This window comes from Clupea harengus, chromosome 1 (genome assembly GCF_900700415.2).
Source record: "Clupea harengus chromosome 1, Ch_v2.0.2, whole genome shotgun sequence".
NCBI lineage: Eukaryota > Metazoa > Chordata > Actinopteri > Clupeiformes > Clupeidae > Clupea > Clupea harengus.
The window spans coordinates 422,702-449,830 of NC_045152.1; the positions used below are offsets into that span (position 1 = coordinate 422,702).

A 27,129-nucleotide genomic window follows, 5' to 3' on the forward strand; every position below is an offset into this window, starting at 1 on the left:
ATACAGAAAGTGTTTTAGTATTGCTGTGGCAAGATATAACGTATGAGATTTATTATGACTAACTTTTTTACAAAGGTCAAATAAGGGAGAAAGAGGATAGCTTATTAACTTCCACTCATTTAATGAGCACTTTTAAATTGATTTGAAGGATTTCTTAACTGCGCTCCATACAGAGGGATACACAATTCTGTACTTTTTGGAAAAACATGAAGTTGAAATCTAATCAGTTTCAGGAAATTCCATCCTAATTTTTGGCAATCAGTTGGTCTTTTATATATATTAATAGGAAAAAAAAAGCTGTTCTGCTGTAAGAATGTACTTCTGATGAATGTTTGATAAATGAGTCACCAAATGACATTGTTGTCTACGGTGTATATAGCCCTAACTCACACATGAAATAAATCCTTAGGTAGAATGGTAAGAGCTCATGCAAGATGTCCGAAAGTACAGATTGATATTCAAAACCTAATGTGTCTACCGCACTTCCTTATGCGCATATATGCATATATTCAGTGTTGGTGCAGTATACTGATCCCATAAATGTTTTGTCTAATTCATCAAATTGCTCCTCACCGTCATCTAACTGTCTGTTCAGTGTTTGCGGTCAAACCCTATGGTGTTCGTACACACATAAACAGTCCCAGCCAATCAAGATGTTGCTTCAGCAGCATGAAAGGGAAGGTGTCACTTGATGGGCTGTTGAGCTCAAATATCAACCTTTCACAAAACCGAATCGTGGACTGCATCGTCAAGTCCATGTGCTTATCTCTGCGAACCATAATTATCTTTGCATGTGGTATGTGCTCTGTGTTACGCTGTCAGTAGTTGTATCCCTATTATGAAGCATCTCTGTCCCTGATTTCTCCTTTTATGGCCTCTTGGTCTTTTGTGGCTACACATTCTCTCCCGCTCTAAATCCTTTTTTCCCTGTACTTGCGTCATTCTTTTCAACTCTATTCTCATCTCCTGGGATCCCCGTGCAGCAGCTCTCTTCCACTGCTAGGGTATCTTTAGTGTGCCCCATTTCTTGACATTTACCCTTACCCCCTCCAGTACCCCTTCCTGTATCATTCTCTCTCTTTAACCCCCTTAGATGCCTCCCTATACCCAGCCCACCCTCTGTCTATCCCCTGTGCTAATCCTACTCCATACCCTCCTTGTGTGTCTTCACCCTCGCTCACACCCTTCTTCTCATGCTTGCCCACCTGCTCCCAACCCCACCTGCCTCCGCTCCGCTCGTACAGTCTGTGGCAGCCCATGTGCTTGCCCACCTGCTCCCAACCCCACCTGCCTCCGCTCCGCTCGTACAGTCTGTGGCAGCCCATGTGCTTGCCCTGCTCCCAACCCCACCTGCCTCCGCTCCGCTCGTACAGTCTGTGGCAGCCCATGTGCTTGCCCACCTGCTCCCAACCCCACCTGCCTCCGCTCCGCTCGTACAGTCTGTGGCAGCCCATGTGCTTGCCCACCTGCTCCCAACCCCACCTGCCTCCGCTCCGCTCGTACAGTCTGTGGCAGCCCATGACCTACTTTGCGGCTTTGTCTGTGGAAAGTGAAGGGTTAAGTGTGAATCCAAGTGGAGCAGGCTTTTATATTTATACTTATATATAAGGAGGACACAGGCAGCGTACCAACAGCTCAAGAAATCATCCTGAGTTTCAGGCTGCAAAGGCATGGCATGGAAGACTAGTATGGCACCTTAGGCCCCCATATGCCAGTCCCACACCAATCCTAACCAATAACTGCAACTGGGTCAAACATTTACCTGACCAATGATGTTACCCCTGTCAACATTACATGTTAATACTGCTGACACTGGCATCAGCTCAAGCTGAGACCAGCTCAGTGCCAAAGCGACTGGCACATGTCCAATACTTTGGGTGTCTTGGGAGCTGATGAAGAAACACTCAGGGACTGGTGTCTGTCAGGGCTTGCTTTCACCCCAGATCCCTTTAAGAAAAGAAAAAGAAAAAAAGAAATCAACAGCTAGCACCTCAACACGCTTAGCCTACTTCTTAACAAGAGCTTCTTAGCGTGAGGTGATGTCCTCGCATTTGGCAACAATTCTATTGGCACTCACTTTAGTGGTTGGAGTCCTCTGTGCCCTGCATTCCTTTTCTTGTCTTTAAATTGTTCGGTAATCCCTCTTCCCACCTTACCAGTATCTCCTCCTACCGCTTGGCACATAACACACACACACACACACACACACACACGCACACACACACACGCCATTTGGCTCTTAAGGTTTGCTTTGACAAAACCTCTCCCTGCATCCCTACATGGCACATTCACCCATCCCCAGCAGTGGAGGCAAGATCAAAAGGACGCATTAAGCGTGCGAGAGCCTCTCTGTAGTGGTGAAGCAGTATGAGTGGACCAGTAGCATGTGATTCTAGTGTGAGCATCTGTATTGGGTTGAGCCATCTCAGATTAGATTTGATCATAGACAATTTCATAACAATGTGTGATTCTATGAATCCCATTCAAAAACAAATCAGAGATATCAAGAAACATCAAGGTACATTTGCTGAAATGTATCAATTTTACTAAAGGTCACAGTACACATACTTGGGGATACAATGTGACTGATTTTACTGTAGCAAACTGTAATTTAGGCCCCTTCTGGAAAATGATCCTTACCCTTTAAAAAAACCAAAATGAAATCAATCAATAAATAAAGTCCCACCCATATGGAGGCTTATTGCTCCCTCCTGAGTCTTGCGTCCTCTACTAGAGGCCCGGCACTTTGAGGCTTCCCTCTCGTATCTCTCAGTCAGATAGGTTTCTAAGATGGCCCTTTGAGGCTTCCCTCTCGTATCTCTCAGTCAGATAGGTTTCTAAGATGGCACTTTGAGGCTTCCCTCTCGTATCTCTCAGTCAGATAGGTTTCTAAGATGGCCCTTTGAGGCTTCCCTCTCGTATCTCTCAGTCAGATAGGTTTCTAAGATGGCCCTTTGAGGCTTCCCTCTCGTATCTCTCACTCAGATAGATAGGTTTCTAAGATGGCCCTTTTGTAGATGTTAGATTTGAACTGCTTGGAGCCATTCTTTTGACAACTGTCTGATCCATGGAGCCATTATACAACCCTGGAGAGAGTGATGGATTACCCACTCCAGTTCAATTCAGTGGCCTTTGATATGCTAGCAAATTCAGCTGAAGAAGTACATAAATGTGTGCTGACATCACAAATTTGGGATCATTTCCAAAACATCCCCTTCCCCCTACCTCACACAATGGAGTGTGAGTGTTTGCGGTGACGGATCAAAAGGCAGAGGGCTTTTGTTTCATGTAGCACACTTCCAAAAACATGAAGGAGGTAATCACCTGGTCCACGAACGTCACATGACTAACGACTACAGTAATCAAAATCCCTCGCTGATTTGCCAAGTACAAGGGTGTTGTAGGCCTTACTACCAGGCCTGGTGAGGTGTAATTGATAATATGTTTGTCACTTCCTGTTTTTTCTTACATCCATAAACATAATTTATTGACTTTTGATTGACTTCATATTCTTCTATGTTTGTGGTGTGCAAATAGTTTCTGAATGTTCTGAATGTGGGCCACAATCCTGACTCTTCAGAGCGGCGGCAACAGCACCTGAAGGAGAACACTGATTTGAAACAGATGACTGGCCAGGGTGATGTACCGAGGGAGAAGTGGAGAGCGGTGTTTGTGATGCTGCCACCTGTCAGATCGTCTGATGCAGAGTCAACACAGCCATGGGAATGCGAGGGAAGACCTGACCATTCATAACACTGAAAAACGAGTGCAGTGTAAGGAGAGAGAGACGTAGACTGCAAAGTGCTGAAGGATGAGTGTAGCAAGCAGGGTGGAGAGAGAAAATAAACGAGCTGAAAGGTGGAAGAGGGACCAGATGATGGATTGAGAACAAAGAGCGATGTGAAAAGGTGTTAAGTGTGAATCAGCACTGTTTGTGAGCACCGTGTCCACTGAACATAGTCGATATGTCAAAATGTCTACATTAAAAGATAAAATCAAATTGATCCAATTGGGAGGGATGGATCTTGTTTCAGTGTCAGTCTGAAATATTTTAGCACCCAAGACTAAGACTAAACTGGCATTAATGCATGGCGAGTCACATCATCTACGGTGATCTTACCCGTGGTCTTATTTTTTTTGCATGATTGTGCCGCTCAGATTCTTATTCCGATGCACCACGGGGGGTTCCCAGCACAGATCCAAGCTGACAGTCGTCCACACACACACACACACACACACACACACACCTCACACAGTCACTCTTGTATGCAAAGCCATGCAAACTGACACATTAGACACACGCCATCACTTCTCGCTGATTTTGTTATATAACCGCAGTTCGCACACACAAGCCTACTGCAATTTGGCTCCCTCTCACTCATGCACATAGAGACATTCCTCTGCCTATGAGAAGCCATGCATGTGACATCGATTCATTCGCAGTCAGTCACTGCCACTGATACTGACACACACACACTCGCTCCTGCAGAGCACAACTGTTTTGTATGAACTTCATAATTCCTGCATGCAAGTCCAGAGACACAGCGGCTGAATGCTGCTCCCTGTTGTTTTGCAGATATGCACGCAGAAAACACACTCATCCAACCGTATGCTGGCACACCAGCCTTTTAGGTTTATATGCTAGCTTCCATTAAAGGGGCGTGTCGGTTTGCAGGAGGCCTTTTTGAGCAGCTGTCTATGGCAGCCCTTAGTCAGTAGCAGATCGAGATGATGGTAATTGGTGAACATTGTTCATTAGTTTGCCCTGGTGCTCTTTGGCCATTTCCCTGTCCTTCCATTCTCTTGCTCCCTCTCTCATCTATCTATCTATCTCTCTATCTATCTATCTCAATCTGTGTTTGTCTTGTCTTGTCTTGCTGCATTCTCTTTCTGGTGCTTTATTTTCTCCTATTGCCCCTTTTGTTTTCTGTTTCTCTCTCTCTCTCTCCCTCCCTCTCTCTCTCTCTTTCTCTCTCTCTCTCCCACCCTCTCTCTCTCTCTCTGTCTCTCTCTCTCTCTCCTCCCGCCTCTCCTTCCCTCTGTATGCTAATAAGCATTGCAGCTGTACCTCCTCCCGTCCTCTCGCACACACAGCTCCCTCATTCTTAATTCATATTTAAGGCAGTTTGGCTTTGTGTGCACTCTGCAGTGTACATCAAACGGTTGGGTTTGTGTGAAAGAGAGTGAGAGAGCTAATGGCTTCATCATTTAAAAACTGCAATGGCATGTGTTGCTCCATGGCTTTACTTGCTCCATTTATTTGCAATGGGAGTGCACAGTACCAGTGTCGTTTTTCTGTCCTTCATGTTCTTGGGTGTGTGTTACAAATGATGCACGGCTGTTTCTCATGCTGTAATGCTCTCTGCTGTAGTCTCATGTCAAAAAGCATCTCCTCTTCTCAGCTAAGAGTCTAAAACTCCTCAAACCATCAAAGAAATGGGGAGCGCAAGACGGAGAGAGAGAGGGAGGGTGTGCTCTATGTGAAGGCTAATGAAAAGGAAAGGAGAGAGAGAGAGAGAGATGGGGAAAAGAGGAGGAGGAGGAGGGGGAGGGGCGAGAGCGCTGTGGAGAAAGCCAGGTATGGAGGGAGGGAGATGAGAGGACGAGGGTGAAAGAAAGCGACCAACCAGCTGAAAGAGAGAGAGAGATCAGGGCTGTTTGAACGTGCTACAAGAGGAGGGAGGGAGGGAGGGAGAGAGAGGGAGGGAGGAAGGGAGAGAGAGAGATAGATAGAGAGAGAGACCGATTGTCGGCAGCAAAGGAAATAGAAGTGTTACTACTAAGTAGCCACTGGAACACCGCCTGGCTGTCCAGGATATGCACCAACTCCCCGTGCCACTCGGATCGACGGACACACTGTAAAATGTGATTTTCCAAAGGGCCTGACTGTTGCCGTGGTGATTTTTTCCCCCTCATTTTTTTTATTTTATCTGTCTCTCCTCTTTCTCCTCCCCCTCTCTTTTTTTCTTTCTTTGTTTTTTCTTTTTTTTTCGGCGGGCTGTTGGATTTTCTCGCGCGAATACTTCCACAGACATCCTCTCCATTTTACCAAGGAGGGATCTGCACAGAGTGATTAAAAGGGAAGACAGTAAGTAGGCATCCCACCCTCTTTTCTTATGTCTTGTGTCTCGCCTTGCTTCTGCAGGATGTGTGTCCAATGGGGGGTAGAGCTTTTGGGATGGGAGGGCTAGAGAGATGGAGCGATTGGAGAGAAAGAGAGAAGCAGAGCGAGTGGTCGCGGCGGTGGACAGGGCTACTGGAAGTGGCAGCATAGTACTGGAGGGGAAACCCTCTGCCGCTGACTGGTTAAGTTCCAGTGGTCATGTGCCGTGCGTGCCGTCGCTGTCCCACAGAGAAACCGGCACGGAGCGCCACGGCACAGCTGCGGCTGCTGCTGCTCTCACTGCAACCTGAAACACACGATGGATAGGGTAAAGTCAGATGAGGAGAGAGAGAGAGAGAGAGGCGAAGAGGAGGAGGAGGAGGAGGTGGCACGGAGAATGGCATGGAGCGCTTGAAGAGCAAAGTGCTTTATGTTTATTGAGAGAATGGAGGAGTGAATGTACCTGCATGACAGACACAGACAGGCAGAGAAGTCAATGAATGACAGGGGGATATTGAGGCTATGATGTCAATGATCCATCATGAACAGGGGCACTCTTCAAACAGGGAGTGACAGAGTGAGAGAGTGTATGGGGAGTGAGAGAGTGTATGGGGATGAGACGGAGAGTGGTAAGACAAAAGGGTGTTGAGAGAAATGAATTTGGTGAGGGGCTTGGCATTCCATATTCTGTCACACTTTGAAGCACAGCCACCCACATACATTGGCATGCATGTAGGCTCACCCATCCAGCAACACGGAGCGAGTGATTTTGGTACACCATGCAGCCCTGCCTGATGCACTCTCTCTTTCTCTCTCTCTCTTTCTCTCTCTCTCTCTCTCACACACACACACTCTATCCCTCTCACTTGCTCTTACACGCATAGAACAGCATTTTTACATGAACTCTTCATGCCGAAGTCCTGCGTGTACCCCTTCATATCCACACACAGCACATGCATTCACTTTCACCTATTCACACATGCATCAAAGCACACCTAGCTCACATGCAGTGGCTTAGCTAAGGCTCGCTGGCAAGCAGATGAACATGCACGGCTACAGACGGCTACAGATGTGCATTCAAATGCAAATCAAACGCATCAGTTCCCTCACTCTGCTGAAGCTACCACACAGCTACCATGTGTACCTGATTGTCATTGAAACGCACGCTCTCAGATAATGTAGTGAGCGCATGTGCCAGTCTTCATTCGCCGACTGGCACATACACACTAAACCCACTTCAGCGTCCGTTTTTTTTGCTTGTTTTATTTTATTTTATTTTGTTTTGTTTTAGTCATTTTTGTTTCACCATGGACTCGCACTGAACAGGTTGGAAGGTGGCCCACATGAGAAGTGTAAAGGACGTCTCTGGGAGAGGTCACACGTGACTGTGGGTCGGGCCAAACCCCCCCTACTACTGCCCTGCTTTTACTCAGCTCCAGCTATTCACGAACAGCTTTGCCTGGCCTCGCTTCGCCTCGCCTCGCCTCGTTTTCTCCCCGTCCCTCTGCCCCCTCTCTCTCTCTGCAGAGAACATCGCCCACAGAGAGACAGAGGGTGCATGGGGGTGACCACGTCAGCCAGGAACACGTAATTATACACTAAGAATGCTATTATGATCGAGAGAGGAGGGGGAGGGGGATTGCGTGTGGACAAACAGAAAAGAAAGTTAGGCTTGCTTTAGCTGTTAGTAGAGAAGACAAAAAAGTGCAGGATGAATCGAGGAGCAATCACACACTCAAGAATTATGATCTGATATCGTGTAGCAACAATGGAGGATGTGTAGCGTACAGTAGCTTAGCTGAGAATAATTGAACTGATCCAGTGTGCCTGCTTGAACTTGCTACACTATCTATCTATCTGTCTGTCTGACTGTCTGTCAATCTGTCTGTCTGTCTGATTGACTGACTATCTGTCTGTCCAACTATCTGTCTGTCTGTCTGTGATGTCTGTCCTTTATTCTCTCCATCACTTCTCTCTTCATGTTGCAAACTCAATTATTTGTTATTGCTGTGACTGAGGAACTGTGCTACATTGTTCCCAAAGCAGTTAAAATGAAATATGTTACACACACATATCACACACACACACACACACACACACACACACACATATTTTACACACACACACACACACACATATTTTACACACACACACACACACACACACACACTCTCTCTCTCTCTCTCTCTCACACACACACACACACACACACACACACACAGATATGAGTTCACTGGCTCCAGGGGAATGTAGGGAGAGGATGACAGAGTAGATAATCAGACAGTGGCACACAAAGCGAGAGCTAAAATTAGCCGCAATGAGGAAGCGATTGACAAATCAGAAAACTAGAACGCTGACATTTTTCATACAGCAATGGATCCTACTCTCATAATCTTATTCCCTTTTTTTCAATGGCAAACATACACATTTCACCCATATTTTTGTCATTGTGACGAAAACAAGGTTTTGTGCCTGCTGCTTGCTGCTAGATGGAGGTATATTTGTATTTGTGCTTCAGGTTCCTGTTCCTGTATTTACGGGGTGCAGCGATACAGAAAATGGATTGTTCGTTCCATGCACCCCCCTCTCAATGGGAATCCAATCAGGACCACCGCTGGGCTAGATTTAGCTCCTCTCTGGATAGCGTGACTGAACCTTCTCACAGTGGGAAGGAAATAAAAGGGGACAGATGCACATGAGATCTAAGGGAGGGTGAGGGACAGCTGCGTAAAGCTATCTAGCACAGGAATCATGTGTGCCTCCAAGCTAATTTCTCTCATGACGGTTGACTAGAGTCAAACTATGAGGCTGTCCGACTGTAGGTTTGCGTCTCAGCGGGAGAACAAAGCCTAATGTTACAATTAGCATTTATCTGGTCGCTCTAGTGCTACAATGGACCAAAGCGGGTCTAGACACACTTTCTGTGTAAAGCCCGGTGTAGCACTTTCTGCACAGAGGTGAAGGCCCAATTCGACTGGTCGCTTTAGGTCAAAGTGCTGCCTGATTTGATTCAACTGGGCCTACACCCTTTTCCGTACAACACTTGGTGTATCAGAAACCACTGTGCAACACTGTCACGTGACAAAATGAATATATGAGAGTTATGGGAGGTATAAGTGTTTTTTAAGCATAAAACTTAATCTAGTGTTGAATGCAGGCACAGGCCAGAATATGGACAACCTTGGAAATCCAACAGCTGGAGCCAATCCATGTCATATCATCACATTATGGTCACTTTTCCTGTTGCTGCTGCCTTCTAACATTTCCTGTAATTAAGATTTAGCAAAGATTTTACATAAGCAGAGCGCCAGACACACTACGGTTCACTTCTGGTGCCCAGATCACGAGACGGGGGGGGGGGGCAGAAATCCTTCTTGATGGAGATCGTAACGGTCCCCTATTCGCTCTCATAGAAATGCATCGTCATGAAGTATCCTGCTCCGCTTATTTAAAAGCTTCACTGCTGTTTTATAATAGGAAACGTTTGAAGGCTGCTGTAATGAGGAAAGTGAGATGGCATGGCCTGAATGTGCAGCACGACGAACGACTAGTCAAATAGGCCAACCATGAATCTTTAAAAGGTACGAGCTGCCATCTTGCCACGGTCTGGGGTCTTGGAGGTCAGATCATTATGATAACTTCAGGTATAGATGGTGTTGTGTCCTAACTGGCTGGTCAGAGTGTTATGAGAGCTTCAGGTATAGATGGTCTTGTGTCCTAACTTGCAGGTCAGATCCTTATAATAGCTTCAGATTTGTTTAGCCCCAGCCTGTTGAAATGGCGCTGAAAACCTGCTTTCAGTGGAAAGTTACTGCTGGGTGTTGAGGCCTGTTGGTATAAGACAGCAACTGGGTAGCAGAGTTGCTCAAGGACATACATTACGTAGCTTGTCCAAGACGAAGAGAGAAGTCTCAACCCAGACTCTGAGGAAAAAGGGAGAGGTGTCTCGTTGACCACCTAATCCCTCGACTGCGAAATGTTCCAGTACAGAATAAAACAGTGAGAGTAAACTGGTAAACTAAGAACTCAAAACTCTCCATATGAAGTTTTGTCCACACAATTCACTTTTCAAGAATTCCTATTACACCATCATTGTGACAAGCGTGTATGGATTCTGCTGGAAGCCCTTACTCCCACCCACTAGTCTTGCTTTGAACGCAGTGTCTGTGCCTTGAGAAAGCAGCCAATGCCTCCCTCACCTGTGCCCTGTCTTGGTATTGCATGCCTGCTTGTTTGGCGTACTTGTGAACACTCCCCCCCCCACTCCAGCTCTCGGCTGCGACTCGCTCTCAAAGCCTCATGAGTTGGTGCTCTTGATATGCTTTTGAATGCGCCGTTTGAAGCAGGTCACCTTCAGACACTGATGGATTGTGAAACTTCCACCGATCTGCTGACTGTACTCCACGGATGAGTTATTCTTCTTCGGTACAGAAAAAGGCACAGACATCACGTCACATACAAAGCACCAGGAATGTGTGGGAGGCAGATCTTTCAGCAGCCACATCCATACGTGCTGATTTCAATGACAGGCCAGCCAGGGGATTTCATAGTGATATAATTGGCCGGTATGGACTGTCGCAGGCATGCTCTTTTTGATCATATCATTTCAGTCCCACCACATGACTAGATGTCAATCAGATGCAGTGAATATTACACATTGGCAGTTTGATTGACGTTTTGATTGGATGACTTGGGCAGATTGATAGACAGCTGAGCTTGCTTTGTCAGGTGTGAAATTCATGTGACTTTATCACACGTCTCCCTTTAAGCATTACATTAAGAAAGTGGCTGACTTCCTTTGAACACTGGAAATGTCACCATTTAAATTTCACTGAAACACTGTCATTTGCACATTGTAATTTTCACATGTAAATGTGTGGCTAGAAATTCCACCCAGATACCAGATGTCTTTGGAGAATTGTTTGCATAAAGCCTATTTGTATGACTCCTGCAACAGATAACACTCACTTTTCAATGTATGATATGTTATATGTATGTTCAACTGAGTGTTACATGATCCTTGCCGTCAAACTGCGGCTGAGTGGATGAGGTATAGACATTTACTCAGCTGACATGGGCTTGCTTCGACCTAATGACTTAACTGTAAATGCCAGACTGGGAGCAATCAGTGGACTTGCTGGTCCTCAGTTTGACTGCATCAATATAAATGGATCCACTTGAATAGGGTTGATATGCTGTGGACTGATATAGGCCTAATGTGGTTCTTAATGAACCACTATAGAGTGAAAGAGAGAGAGATAGAGAGAGAGCGTCACAGAGAGAGAGAGTGTCACAGAGAAAGAGAGAGCGAGTATGTCCATCTGTCCTCCCTCTGTCTCCCTCTCTCCTTTCTGTCAGTTTGAATTTTTAATGTCATTAATTGGAGATCTGCGGTTTGCCATGGATCTGCATGTCTTTCCCTCGCTGAGACTGGGATTCTATGTCTTAATTGGCCTCATGTGTCCTTACAGAAGACTAGGAGATGTTGGATTTAGTCTCCGCCAGTATTTGCTTCTGTGTTGGCTCATGGGGGGGGGGGTCTATAGTTTAGGCCTACAGATTTAGCCCACACATTTAATGTGCTTCCTCCATTGCTCAATTTTCCCTCTCTCTTTCTCCCATCTCTCCTTTTAAAAAAAATCTCTCACTCATTCTGCCCGCGGTAAACGACTGATCTGGGACAGACGGCCTCCCTTGCGCTCTGGCCTACTTCAACATTGTCCTTTCTCTCTTTCTCTCTCTTTCTCCCTCTCCCTCTCTTTCCTCTTTTTCCTTTCCATCTGTCTCTTTTACTCTCATGCCCTCAGTCTGTGTTGCTCTCTGTCCCTGTGATAGAATGGTTGTTGGGGGGTGTAGGGGTCTGGGGACATGACACCATCCCTTCTGACAACAGTTTTTGCACCAGTGATTGAGCGAGGATCACTTGTGTGCTTAATTGCCTCAATTTTGGTACAACCGTCTCAAATCCAGGGTACCTTCAACTCACCTTTGCAGGACAGTCAGAGTCACAATTCAGAATCACCGTCACACTTGCTGATGTAACACAGGCAGTGGTGGAGAGTAAGTGTGTTTACTCGAGTACTGTGCTTAAGTACAATTTTGAGGTACTTATACTTTACTTGAGTAGTAAAATGAAAGGACTAGTTAGTGAAATCAAAGTCCTATGTTGCAAACAGAATGGGCATTCTTATCTTGTGGCCATTCATAATGTGTGCTTCTATTGCATTATTTCTGCTTTCCCAGATAACGTATTCAGATTTGGGTACGTCCCGACTCAATTTCTGTACTTAAGTACAGTTTTGATGTTCTTGTGCTTCCCATGTTATGCTACTTCATACTTCCTCTCCACTACATCTCAGAGGCATGGACGGATTAAGAAACCACGGGCCCCTGGGCCTGGACATGCTGAAGGCCCCCCCCCCCCCCCCCCCTTCCATAGATACATAACAGCGACTTCACGCAGAGGCTCTGGCCTAGGGGCCCCCTGAGCTCATCGGCCCCTGGGCCTGGGCCCGGTAGGCCCGTTGGTTAATCCATCCCTGCTACCTTGCCTCAGAGGGAAATATTGTACTTTCTACTCCACTACATTGATTTGACTGCTTTAGTTAGTAGTTACTTTCAAGATGAAGATTTTACACAATGGATGATAAAAACAAGCTTTTTAAAATACAACACATTGTTATAGATCAAACCAGTAGTTTACAACCTTTTTGACTTCTTTTTGACGGCTTACAAAAAGCAGTGTGGAGTCTGGGTCACATTTCAGATTCAGTCTATGAGTTAACAGCTCCACCAAAATAGGGATTTTTCTCTAAACTTCTCACTTGGTTTAATTTCAATAAATGTTCGAATGATCCAATATCTCACCAAAAATCAAAGATTACAGAAGAGTCAGAATACTGGAAACATCCCCTGTCTCATTATATATAGTATAACTGTTTATAAAATAATTCAAACTGACTCCACCTCCAGCAGCTACAACAGTAACATGTTACTTACACATTGATGCTTCAGTATTAATAATTGAATGATGTCATATGTAATAATATATCACTTTACCAAACCAGTACTTTTACTTCATTATTTACTTTTAACAACATTTTGCTGCCAATATGACTTTCTCATGCAGGACTTGGAACTTTTGCTGTTTTGGTAGTTTTACTTTACTAAGTAAAGGATCGGAGTACTTCTTCCACCCCTGATAGAGGGTGTTTTCGGCGAGCCCAATACATCCTGAATCGAGTTTTTGTGCGCAGGTCAGTTATGTGACCGTGCACATCGCTGTCGAATGATGAGTGTGAGATTTTGATTAGACGAGCCAGGTGGTGGGGCCAGCCTGTGCCAGACCAGACCACCCTTCCCCACGCGGTCACCGTGGCGGTCCCAGCGGCTGCCTCTGACTCATGTGCAAACATGATGATGATGATGCTGGGAGTGTGTTTCAGCCCAGGACTGAGTGAGTGATGAGTCTCTCACTGATATCTCTGGCTCAGAAACAGCATGATGGTGTTAGCCCCAGTGATGATACATGGCCAATGGGGGCTAATTCTAGGTCCACTAGCAGGGTGTGTGGTGTGTGTGTGTGTGTGGTGTGTGTGTGTGTGGTGTGTGTGTGTGTGTGTGTGTGTGTGTGTGTGTGTGTGTGTGTGTGCAGGGGGTGTGTGGCATCATTGGCACCCATTGGCATTGTTTCTGTGTACTCTTCCCCATCTACTCAAGCCCCCCGCTCCTACAGAGAGCTCCTCATATTCCCCCTCCCCTCCCTCTTCTGCTGCAGCCACCCCCCCAACACACACACACACACACACGCGCTCACAGAGACACACACACACACACATGCGCACGTCTCACAGAGACACACACACACTCACAGAGACACACACACACGCACACACAGACACACACACACGCGCTCACAGAGACACACACACACACACACACACACACGCGCTCACAGAGACACACCACACGCGCGCGCTCACAGAGACACACATCATGGCACGTGTGGCGCATGGCAATGATCTCATTTATGCTAATTAGAGTGAAGGATTGGCCAGTGCCTCCTGAGCTCCTGCGGACTGCAACCGACTTTATTAGTGCTAATTGTGCCATTGAGAGGGAGGGAGAGGGAGAGAGAGGGAGGGAGGGAGAGAGAGAGAGGGAGGGAGGAGAGAGAGAGAGAGAGAATGGGATGCAAAGTCTCCCAGCAGTCACCAGTGCACCATCAAAGAAGGGCTATTTTTAGAAACAGATGCTCAGCAAGGGAGTTGGCTGGCCCAGGCAGGGAAGCATGAGTGTGTGCCAGCACTTAATGGCCCTTACAACTGATCCTGGGCAAGAGATGCTGCTTGCTTCATGATGCTCAAGACTGGGACTAACCACTAGAGAGCTGATTCCAAATCAACTGTTAGAGCTAAAGCATTTTTTTTATATATATATATACATATATATGGCTAAAGCTAGCTGGCTTTATGTTCTAATAGCTCTCACAAAGGGAGGTGTGATTTGAGAGATAAATGGTCTGTGGTACTTACTTTGCTGACCTCTGCAGTAAGCAGTTCAATTTCAACTCCCCCCAATTTCTCTACTAATCAGGAAGCTTCCAAAGAGACTGGCATCTCATCTTGCCAATTATTTTGTGTTTAGTGCAAACACTGAAGGGGGTGGTTGGGCTCCTAGTGTGGCCGCGTCGGGTGGAAGTTAGCAAGAAATGCTAACATCACATTGGCACTATTGAGACCACGGTGTATTCCAGTTATGTGAATCTGGCCGCTAGACATCCAGGGAAAGCCCTCAAGATACAGCTGCCGTAAATATCTGTACTGGCCAGTTGCTATCTTTGCCATTGATCTCCTACTGTCAAGATGAGTAAGGGGGATTTCCTCCAGGCTCTGCATGGCTCTGTGGACGCACGCCGCTACTGGATGTGTTTGCACACACACACACACACACACACACACACACACACACACACACACACACAACCATGTCTGCTGCGTTGGCAGGGGCTTCGAGCGTGGGAGGCAGAGGGAGGTCTCTGCAGTCCACGAGGCTGCTGGCCCAGCAGTCCATAAATCTCTCTGCCAGTCCTGCGCCGGACGGGTGGCCACTTCCCTTCCGGACAAAACGCTCACACACACACAACACACACACACACACACACACACACACACACACACACACACACCATGTGGTCGGTGGAACACAGCAGGGGCCGCAGCAGCACAGACTAGTCGATCGACTTGGAAAGTCTCCCTTTCTTATCTTTCTTCCTCCTTTTCTCACACATCCCTCTCTCTCTCTCTCTCTCTCTCTCTCTCCCTGGCATGCATTTAAACCAGCCAGTAAATCAGGGGTGCCTCCGCAAGAATGGTCAAATCAATGTCGCCTCAGCTGAAGCCGAACAGAAAGCACACCTGCAAGAAGGATAGCAATCACTGACGGTTAGCTAAACCCTTCTCACATTCTCGGCCATAACCGGACTAATTAGCGTGCCCCTTTCAGCCCGTTCAACGTGCTAAACAGAATGACAACAGGGCCGAGCCACATGATCAATGACTGGCCGTAACTTTGACTCTGTATCATGATTGCTCAGTGCTCTGAAACACACGATGGATGGTCCTGGCTAAAGGGTAGAGGACCAGAGTTTCCCTGGACACTGTTGCCATAGGATCGCTCAGGAGCATCTTCACTAGAACAGCTTCAAATGTAAAAACTGTACACAAAAAAATGACGGTCAGCAAACTGAGGTAAGTTTGGAGCTTTTGATGTTGATTTAATCATTATGCTGCATAATGACCGGGTCATCAGAGGCCATCTCGGTGGCTAAGACTTATCTAAATGTCTCTCTTTCCCATGCTGGGCTCGGCAGTGGAAGTATGCTTTCGTGTCGGCCCCTGTGGATATCCGTCTGGGCCCAGGCCAGCATGATCCGTGTGAATGCTAAGCGCCACGGATATCTGTCACAGTGCTGACCCCGACAGGTTACACGCCTGTTTCAGTCTCAGCGGGCCAGACAATGCTGAACCAGAGTTCCAGACAGAAAGAGAGAGAGAGAGAGTTGTTGCTGTCTTTGACATAAGACATAGCTTGGAAACACCTCCTTTATATTAACTTGGTCAGGTACATGCAGGTACAAGAAGTCTGTATGCACATGCTTTGCAGCCTGTACTCGTGAGACCTACTCGTTTGCATTTTTTGTGGCTGCAAAAAGCAATAAATTACAATAATCCTAATAATAATAAAAAAAAAATTAACAGTGCTTCTGTACTGGATTCGCTCTGCTTTCTTATTTATATGCATTGTGAGTTTGGAGGAAATTTGGCTGATGATCATGCTGCTCTATTTTGTCTTTAATGTAATATCTGTAGCAAATGGCTCCTGAGCACTGAGGGTCTTGCTTTTGAAAGGCTGGTGATGGCTATCTCTTCTTCTCGAGGGCATTTGTGTTTCTGACGCACACACACACACACCACACACACACACACACACACACACACACTACTCAGTGATTTTAATGAGTGATTAAAAGGATAATGTGGGCTTGATGCCAGTCACACCTGTTTCTATGCCCTTTGTCAATCACGTCAGGCCTTATTTAATTACCCAACCACCCATACTCTCCTCTCCACTGGGTTTGGGTCTAAATGTGGGCTTTATGGACCCCCCCCCCCCCCTTGATTTATCTACCACTTGAAACTAAGAACCAGCCTTGTGGGACTTAGTGTGGCCTTCTTCATGGCTTTATCCCAGCATGTCAGCTCTTTGTCTTCCATCACTTATCCAGACACCCTTCCGTGTGCACAAGGGTGACCAGGTGTCCCGCTTCATGTTGTACTGAACAGCATTTTCACACTTTGTCTCGCATCCCGAATATTGAGATAACGTCCCGCATTTTCATTTGGTTTCAAATAGTCAGAAATAGGAACACATGGATGTGTTCTTTTCCCCGCCTGGCACATGAGCTGATTATGTTTCTACTCTATTTAATAGCGCTACATCAAAAAGCAGCAGCCTGGCTCATACAAATGCAACATAGCCAAGCTTCTCTAGAAAGCCTGGCAGTCATCCAATGGCTGAGAAGAGAGCAGGGAAGGCGTTCAACAAGAGGCTGTGACAGCTGTCAATCAAACTGTGCAGACTCCGGGCCAGTAAAATCCTCTAATACGTCCCAACTTACACAGGTGTTTATGAGCCGAAAGGCAGAATCCAAATGTTTCTTATTCGGTGAGACATTATATCAAAGTTTTAGGTTACCTCTCAGCACTGGTAACATGTCCCACATCGTCCCACACAAGCTAACTACTCGCCACACATTTGCTCTTTTTTTGCATCTGGTCCCCCTAATCTGTACTGGTGTGCTTCTCTCCATCCTATGACTCCTCATCCGATGTCCTTGGCAAGGTTGGCTCAGGGCAAAAGCAGCTGGCTATGGACCCAGCGTGAGCCGGAGGAGCCGGGGTTAGCTGATAGCAGTCAGCGGTTGAGCCAGTGGGCTGGCGGGGCTGACCACGGCGGCGTGCCGCATTAATGACGGAGAGCCAGCGAGCTGGCCGTATTTATAGCAACAGCGAGGCGAGGCGAGCTGGCGGTGCTGTGAATGGGAGAGATGATGTATGATCGATGCTCCTCCACCAGGCCAGGCAGGAAGTGCTCCCGCCTTCTCTCCCGCTGTGACTAACAGCTGCGGGGAAACAGAGGGCATCGAGTGCCCCGTTTGGGTGCACATGCTCGCATGCTCACACACACACAAACACACACTCATATAAACATACACATGCACACTTATAACACACACACACACACACACACACACACACACATAGCCACAGTACATACACAGACATGCCCTTGCTTGCACTTCATACACACACACATATAAAAATACATGCACACTTATAACACACACACACACACACACACACACACACACACACACACATGCACTTACATAACACTCATTATTTATTACATCTTACACACAGAGACATACATGCCTTCACTATTAGACACACACACATTACAAACACACACTGTCCTCTTTTCTCTCCCACATACGTTCTGCAATAACTTAGCCAGAGGATATCACACAGGTATCCTGTGTCCACACACACACACACACACACACAAATAGATTCTACTCTGTATGCACACACACTCATGCACCTTCCTTTTTTATCTCCCACATAATGTCTAGTTTCAGCATGGCCAGAGGATGTAAACACACACACACACACACACACACACACACACACATACACATAAAAAACATTGTTTACGTACTTCACAACACTCATATGTATTTCATCTCTACTACTATGACCTCACCTCAGTTGAGACATCTAAACCACTAATTCACACCCCAGTGCACAAACCCGTTTCATTAATGCCTTCTCTACTTTCAACTTAGTTAGGAGGACGACACACTGATTAGTACCAAACAAAGGCAAACCTAAACTCATACACACACTGACAGGGCAAAAGCAAGTCAGAGACAGAGAGAAAGAGAGACGGAGAGAGAGAGAGAGAGAGAGAGATGGACAGAGAGAGAGAGAGATGGACAGAGAGAGAGAGAGAGATGGACAGAGAGAGAGAGAGATGGACAGAGATAGAGAGAGAGAGAGAGAGATGGACAGAGAGAGAGAGAGAGAGAGAGATGGACAGAAAGAGCGAGAGAGAGACCAGTTATTCAAACATCAAGAAACACAACATAATCTCTCTTCACAGGATGTGCCTGTTTTGTCTGCATTGACCAAGGGTGATGCTTAATGGCTGCTCAGGGTTGTTGAAAGCCCACACCTCATAGAGAAGCTGACGTTCCTGTGACTGAGGGACCGAGTCTTCTCTCTGAGTGTATGTTTTATTCAAAGCCTGGATTTATATTTAATTCTCAAATGGCACGGTTCTGCCTGCTCATGTCTCCAGCATTGTGGAAATAGATGCAAAACATGTTTGAATGAGACAGGAAGTTTACCTCAGACTTTTTCTTTGCTGGAACCTGGTTTCTTTTCATCATCCTGACAGGTTCAAATCTCTCTCTTCCTCGCTCCCTCCCTCCCTCCCTCCCCACCGTCTCTCCCTCCCCACCCTCTCTTTCTAAAACTTTCTCTGTAAACTAGCTAAGGTGGAGGTCTCAGAAGTTCAACTTCTGCAGATACATTTCATTCAGAGATTCTTTGGAAAACAATTCTGAAATTGTTTCTGAAAAGGCATGTCCAAACATACTATGATCACAATATATTTTAAGTGGATAACAAAAAATATCAATGTGCATCAAATAAAGCATCATTTTAATCTGATGTAACAATTCAATTTTACTGCATGTATATATCATCACTAAATGTGTCCAGTGTCTTGTGCAGTGTGCTATATGCACTTCTAGGCCTTTTCTGTAAATAAGATGGAGCTCATAGTGTCTCCTGGCAGAGGTCAGGATCGTCAATCTGCTACTTGCTGTTTCTCAACCCTCACCTTTTTAACACCACTAAAATCATTTAATCTAAAAAAGATGACCCGTTCGATTTTTTTAGGGTGCCCTACTCAGAGTTCCAATATTGAGTTCTCAGCAGGGCTTCAACCGGAGCCAAGGGGTCCTATACATTCCCTTTTTTGTTCTGTACTGTAGGAAATGGCAGCTCCTTCTTGCTGTCAAATGGTGCCAAGAGATCTCAAACGCGCATGGAGCGCCTTGGAGCTTTTGCAGCAAGTGGTTCGTATGCCAGTCTCTCTGGAGTCATAATCCAGCAAGGCGGAAAAAAACTGCTTGAGTGTCTTTTCCGCTCTCCCAGCACGCTGAATTATTTAAAACACAAACACAATTAAGAGGTGAAGTGCCTGTAACTGGGGGATGGGGGATGGGGAGGGGGGGGGGGGGGGCATGAGGTGAGGGCTAAAGAAGTTAAGGAGTGGGGAGGACAAGGGAAGACAGGAAAGTTAATGTAAAATGTTGGAGAGGGTTCACTGGTGCAGTACGATGGTAATGAGGTTAAAAAAGAGTGTGTGTGTGTGTGTGTGTGTGTGGGGGGGGGGATAAGGGGAAAATAGAAATGCAGATATAAGCGGTTGAGATTGGGGAGAGAAATCAGGGGTAGAAGGAGAAAGGGGTAGAAGGAGAGAAAGAGAGGAAGGGATGGGTGAAAAAAGCTGTTTGAAGTGGAGCCATATTGATTGGCCTACATAGAATAGATTAAGACAATGAAAAAAAACCTCCTCATCCCTTTCTCTGTCATCCACAGTTTGCATGCATTAAGGCAGATACGATCTGTGTGTGTGTGTGTGTGTGTGTGTGTGTGTGTGTGTGTGTGTGTGTGTGTGTGTGTGTGTGTGTGTGTGCGTGTGTGGCTTCCAGTCACTCTCTTGATTTGCCTCACGTCACTTATCTAACTAACCAAAACGAACAAGAAACCCTGGCGCCCGCCCCGCCCCACAGCATCAGAAACATTCAATCCGCCGCCCCACAGCATCAGACACATTCAATCCACCGGCCCATGGCAGACAGAGTTATCACTGACGATGAATTATCTGCGTTAATAGACATCAAACGACTGCTTTTCATTTCTGAGCCTTGCGTAATATACAGTAGGTTTTTTAGTACTCGCTACACTGACAAACAAACCAGCGTAAATATGGTGGGAAAATAATCGGCTTAGTGGAGATGACAGTTATCGGTTATCGTTATGGCTTTATGGAGTGGGCTTCATTATATGGGAGGGAGATTAAAAGTGTTGAGTGCAGTGACACAAATGTGTGTAATTTGCACTGAGGTGATCTATTCGCAGTACAGTCAGGTCAAAGATGATGACAGAGCGTGTCCTACTGCATTTGTTTTACATAACGGTCGCCGTAGTGACACAGACATGCATGGGTGTACAAACGGAGAGCACGTGTACTCACACGCACGTACTTCTTTGCAATAATGGAACTACCTCGTGTATGTAACACTGACTTTCATGTATGTACTCTTGCCGAGGCTTTCTCGGACACGACACATATTCACACTCAACCACAGACACACACATACACACACACACACACACACACACACACACACACACAACACACACACACACACACACATACACACACATACACACATACACACACACACACACACACACATACACACACACACACATACACACACATACACACACACACACACACACACATACACACATACACACACACACACACACACACACACACACATACACACACACATACACACACACACACACACACACACACACACACACACACACACCAAATGAGACCCATTCAGGGCCCTGTGATTGGGGGGGGGGCAGTGCTGAGCTCCTGTCACAGAGTGCAGGATCAACCCTGGTCCATACCTGATGGAACCGCTTCGGCTCACTTAGGCCTGTCACTTCTTCACCGCCTGGACTCAAGATACTTCACTTCCCCTCTCCTTCTCCATCCGCTGCTCCCACCAAGACTAGTGTGAGCGCCAGCCAACCTTTATAAAAAAAAAAAGCAATACCCCAGCGAAAGAACTGCTGCTGCTGCTATCAAATATACCCTCTCTGACGTTAACAATTTTGTCTGATATTGAGCTGAGAAACTTCAGTCTCCACCGCTGTCACCACAGCGCAGATCTATTCCAAAGGAACGGAACCCCCAGGGTTTACATGCAGTCAGCACTATACAAGTAAAGATGAGCAGTAATATTCTCTCACTCTGGATGCAGTAATTGTCAGTTGTTCCTGTCAAGGCAACCACACATCTGAGTATGTTTCAGCCATTAGCCTGACAGTAGAGAATATATTAGTATTTTTGGGGCTCTTTGTCATTTAAGAAATTGAAAAGCATACAACTGAAAATGACTCCACGTGAAATACTGCAATACAAAATCAATGAGACACAGAACAAACACTCATTTGCTAGTCCTAATTCTGAACTATTCATGTGCAGCCGTGGCGTCCCCCCCCCCCCCCCCAAAATCAGAGGTCATGTGTTGAAATGTTACAGAAAGTAAAAGTCAGGTCAAAAGTTCCAGGCTGATATAATATCATTTCTCTGCTTCCGGTTTAATCTCATTTACAACGGGATCTGGTTTTAATCTTTTTGGGATAGTCACTGAGATAAGGATTAGGGATCTTCAGTTCAAAATGCAATTCAGTCCTTGCCCAGGATTAGTCATAGCTATGATATAAGCCCTCTGTAATAATGTTGCATCTTGCACCGTGTGTTGCTCTCACAGTGACAAGTGCAGTTGAGGAGTGTTAATTGTGCACTGAAATCAACACAAAGAGACGTGTGAAGCATGACTAGATAAAGCATACCAAAATCAAAACACTCCAAATGTCAGCATTCGGGCCGTAGTAGTCTCATGACATGTTGTTCCTACATTGGCTAATGGAAAGTCATATCATAGATTTTCTCCATTACAATGTCCAGTGAACAAGTGATGGCAATCATCAAATAAATTGTCTATTTTGTCCTTACGTCCTATGTACCTATGTAACACTAAGTTGTCATTACAAAGATTTACTTCATTACGCTTAGCTTTAGGTTGAGGAATGTGTTTATTAACAAGAAACAATAGAGATACTAATCATCTAAATACTTATAAATATGAGAAAGACCTAGTACTGTTAAATACCCACCTATCAGCTATATTATATGTATATAAAGGACACATGATATACATTGAAGCCTTTTTGTCCCTATTTTTATGGTGTGTGGATTATCCCCCCCCCCCCCGCTGCAATAAAGTATTCCCAAACGTCGGTCAGGTACATCGAGGAAATGATCCTCCTCCTGCCTATATATAAACTCATCCCATCATTAGCACTGCAAGCACTTAGGGGAAACTCAAGATGAAATGCTGTCTTTCCTCTCAGAACGCTGGGCTGGCTGAGGCTCCAGCAGGCTCCTGTAGAACTCGAGGCCAATCGGGAAACTTAGAAAAGATAACTGAACTGAGAGGGAGAGGAGAAGGAGAGAGGAGAATATGGGAATGGGGAAGAGAGAGAGAGTGAGAGAGAGAGAGAGAGAGAGAGAGGGAGAGGAGAAGGAGAGAGGAGAATATGGGAATGGGGGAAGAGAGAGAGAGAGAGAGAGAGAGAGAGAGAGAATCACATGGCTGACACTGCCTGGGGCGGTTGAGCAGCCCTGCCCTTAAATATTTCAGCGCTCTCGTATGCTCAGTCTCCGCCCCCTACAGCAACTCCCACATTAATTATTCATGAGCAGGGTCCATCCGCTGCTGCCTAATGGCTCATCCCGCCAAGGAGGGCCGTGATGTCATTATTCCCTGCCGGACATTTTAAAAGCAGTGGCTGCGCCTCTTTAAATGGGGTCTTGTCACTCCAAAAGACATGCAACTAACTCCTGTTCCGCAAAACACTACAACTGCCAGAGTTGAAAGTGCTGCTGCACGCGCTTCTCGCAATGTGGAAAGTATTCGAAGCGGAGCTGCAAACCCCAGAGAGGAAATGTAAGATTATTGAACAATTGCATGAACGTTGTGTTCTTCCCAACGTCCACCTGTCACAGTGGTTAAGATGCAAGACTTTGTAATAGCAGTGTGATTGTCTGCCTTTGTACTAGCAAAGCCCATTCAAAATGCACTTGTATGGTTTGAAAACCATTTCAAACAACACAAATAACTCAGTTTGAAGGCTTCTGCTTCCCAAAGATTAGGAGAGCACAGTTAACGACAGAGATGGGTGTGGTGACGGACACTTCTATCATGTTTTTACTTTCAGGTCCTGGAGGTATAACATGGAGCTCTGGCCCACTGTCTTCTTGTGATTTACTTTCAAATCTTTCACAAATCCTGTGTTATAAAGAGACGCTACTGTAATGTGATCATCCAGTGGTTCCTGATAGCCATATCTTAGTTTTGGTGGATGAAACCACTGTAGGACACTGTAGCTGCATCTGGTGCAGTCAGTCAGTCAGCATAGTATTTCAGATTTCCTGCCGTGCTTTCCTGGAATACCTTTGAGAACGTCACTGAAGCATGTCAGATTCGACGTGTAAAAGAATCAGTGTAGATTAAGCAATTAAACGAACCGACAAACGACAAAATAATCCATTTAGAATTTTCTCAGACGTGCGCTGTGGCGGCTTCTTATCACAGCCGACTCGCTTGCTCTCATTTTGTGAACAGGCGTGGCGTCATGGATTCATTCTTTGTGCTCGCCAATCCCACTCCCTGGGGTCTGGCATTTTCTGAAGGCCCACTAAACTGCAAGGCTCCGCTGCCAGACCCTGTTGGTCTCCACCGTGTTTGCTCAGCAATGGAAGGCCACAAAGAATCACAGCAGTGAAGTCCATATTGGCTGGACCCCTCATTCTCCGCTTTTGAAAGGCTCTTTGAAGGAAGCCTCTTTGAACACACAGACAGACACAAACACAAATGGCTGGCTCTGTCCGTTGTTAATGGAAATTGAATAAGCCGCAATACAGTGGCCGTTATTAGCGCCGCGTGTTTAGCCATTCAAGGGCTCCGGGGAGAACCAATAGCACAAGTCTATTAACTCATATCCATCTACCCCATGTGGTCTCTAAGAGTCCTCACGCCAGTGGGATCTTAAGATGCAAATGGAGCTCGCTATCTCTCAGCTCAGTATTTGCCAGTGCCCTAGCTCGCGCCACCTCGGGTCAGTTCCCCACTGGGTGTGCTTGCTCAGATGATGAGGGTCGCAGGGAGTCTTGTGTGAGTGTGGTGAGTGCTTCTGTCTGGTCACATGTTGAGACCCAATAACATGGATGTCCGTATTCCTGACTGGTATCTTTGGTATCTGTCAATCTATATCACACGCATGGTCAGAACTGCTGTGTTGAAGGGTCGGTTTTGAGTTTATGTTTTGGTAGAAAAGGCCTGGAGTGGGGAGACCAAATGAGGTGAAGGTGACCCACACACAGACACACACATGCCATACGCTACCTGTAGTGCCAATACACACCTTTAACCTCTATGCCACTATGTAGAACCATGTGTAACAGAGAGAGAGAGAGAGATAGAGAAAGAGTGTGTGAGAGAGAGAGAGAGAGAGAGAAATTGGCCGCTCCAGTTTAGTGGCGCAAAAGTGGGGCGGTCTGTTCCTTGGAAGTTTCCCAGTGAATCGTCCTGGGGACCGAGACACTGGAAATATCTATCTATATATGCTCTCTGTCCTACATAAGTGAGAGAGAGAGAGAGAGAGTGAGTGAGTGAGAGAGAGAGAGAGAGAGAGAGAGAGAGAGAGGGAGGCAAAGGAGGGAGGGCGTATGCATGTCATTGTGTTGACAGGGTTGTAAGCATAAGATGGTGGTGTAAAGACATACACAGACCACATGTGACTGTCGAAGAGCTCCAGCCAGAGTGATTGGCTGGAATGGGAAGAAAGGGTGGACAGCTGTTGACCTGTGCACTGGACAGCCAATAAGGACAAGCCAGCCTGAATGAGAGAGGCACCCTCAAGACATTCTTATTACCGGACCCTTTTCGTTCAGGTTTCTATTCAACCTTTATTTGGCTGCCTATCATCCCTGACCAAGCTTTCAGTGTCCTTGCGAGAAGGACAAAAGTATGATTTAACGATGTAGCAAAAGATAAAAAAAAGCAGTGTAGTCATCGAGCACCGTTACAGGGTAAAATACTGTCTCCATTACACGGCTACAAAGCCTATATCAAGCACTGGATTTTTAACGAACAGCATGGCTTACAGGGACCTTGACATTAGCCTCAGTCTTTTGCCAAAAGAGAATGGAGGATAGCACAGACATGATGTAAGTTAAGAAGCTCCGACCTCCACAAACGTCCTCAAGTGTGCCTAACGACCTTCCTCTCCTCAAGTAATTATGTGTGTGTGCAGAGAGGAGTAGTAGGACACACAGATATTGAAAGGATAAAAAGAAAAGGGGAAGTGCAGAGCTGGAGTGTCAGACCGGGCCATCGCGATTTCCATCATGTGGACGTAGTCTTTCCGTCCATCTCTTGGCTCTTGGCGTGGGGAGGTCTATTGTCTTCTTCTTTAATTAAGATATCTTCCTTACACTTTATGCCAGTGCATCATCAACTCATTTGTCATTTTTTGTCAGGTCAGGTATTTCAGCGTTTTTCCATCAGCTTTATCGAATAGCCTCATCTTATCCTCTGTATCACACTGCCGTCTCTCATGATCTCATTTTCTGTCCTCTCTGCACATCTGTCTGTCTGTCTGTCATCTTTCATGTGTTGTCTTCTGCTCCTTATTCTTTCTCTCTCATAGATCCCCCCCCCCCCCAGCCCAGCCCAAAACTCTTTCTTCTGTCCTTCCTCCCCTGTTCCTCGTTCCATCTCTCTAATCAGCTCACCCTTGTTCTTGTCGTTTGCCGATCGCCTGTCCCATTGAGATAGATCTCCCTCCCCCTCCTGCTGGGTCCTCTCTCTAAATCCCACTGAAGCTAATCCTGCAGTATCTTTCCATCTGATTCACTTTTCTCCCCCTCGCTCTCTTTCACTTTTCACTTCCTCTCTGTCTCTCTCTGTCTCTCTCTCTATCTCTCATTCTCTCTCGCTCTCTCTCTCGCTCCCTCTGACTCTCTTGCATACTCTCCCTCTCACTTTGACTTTCTCTCTCTCTCTCTCTCTCTCTCCCTTTCTCTCTCTTTAGTTTTCCATCTCCCTTTTTGTTCTTGCACAGCCTTCCTCACACTTGGACTTGCTCTGTCTATCTCTCTCTCTCTCTCTCTCTCTCTCTCTCTCTCTCTCTCTCTCTCTTTTGTCTCACTCTTTATCGCACCCCTGCTGAATATCCCCTTCTTTTCTATCTGCCTTCCTGCTGCAGCCGGCTCTGTCTCCCTTGCTCTCCCCATCCTCTCCAAATCTACAGTCATTACTCAGCAGTATGCAAACGCACATCCGTTCCTCTCCCACTTGCACTCGTTTTCATCTGCCGCTTCCCCAAATTAGTGGACTCTCTGACAGGCCGCTGACCACAACGCCCTCTGCCATCTCATCCACCTTTCTGTCTGTCTGCCCTACTGTTAGCCCATCTCTCTGTCTCTCTCTCTCTCTCTCTCTCTCTCTCTCT

General features: G+C 46.2%; 1 protein-coding gene across 1 annotated transcript in view; it reads left to right on the top strand.

Annotated features, from left to right (window-relative positions):
* Nucleotides 1–5,037: 5,037 nt before the first annotated feature.
* shank1 (SH3 and multiple ankyrin repeat domains 1) overlaps nt 5,038–27,129 on the top strand; it is an 89,427-nt gene continuing 67,335 nt past the window's right edge. The window contains exon 1 of the mRNA XM_042709165.1: nt 5,038–6,088. The gene's annotated coding sequence lies outside the window, so the exon portion shown is untranslated. The remainder of the gene's footprint in view (nt 6,089–27,129) is intronic.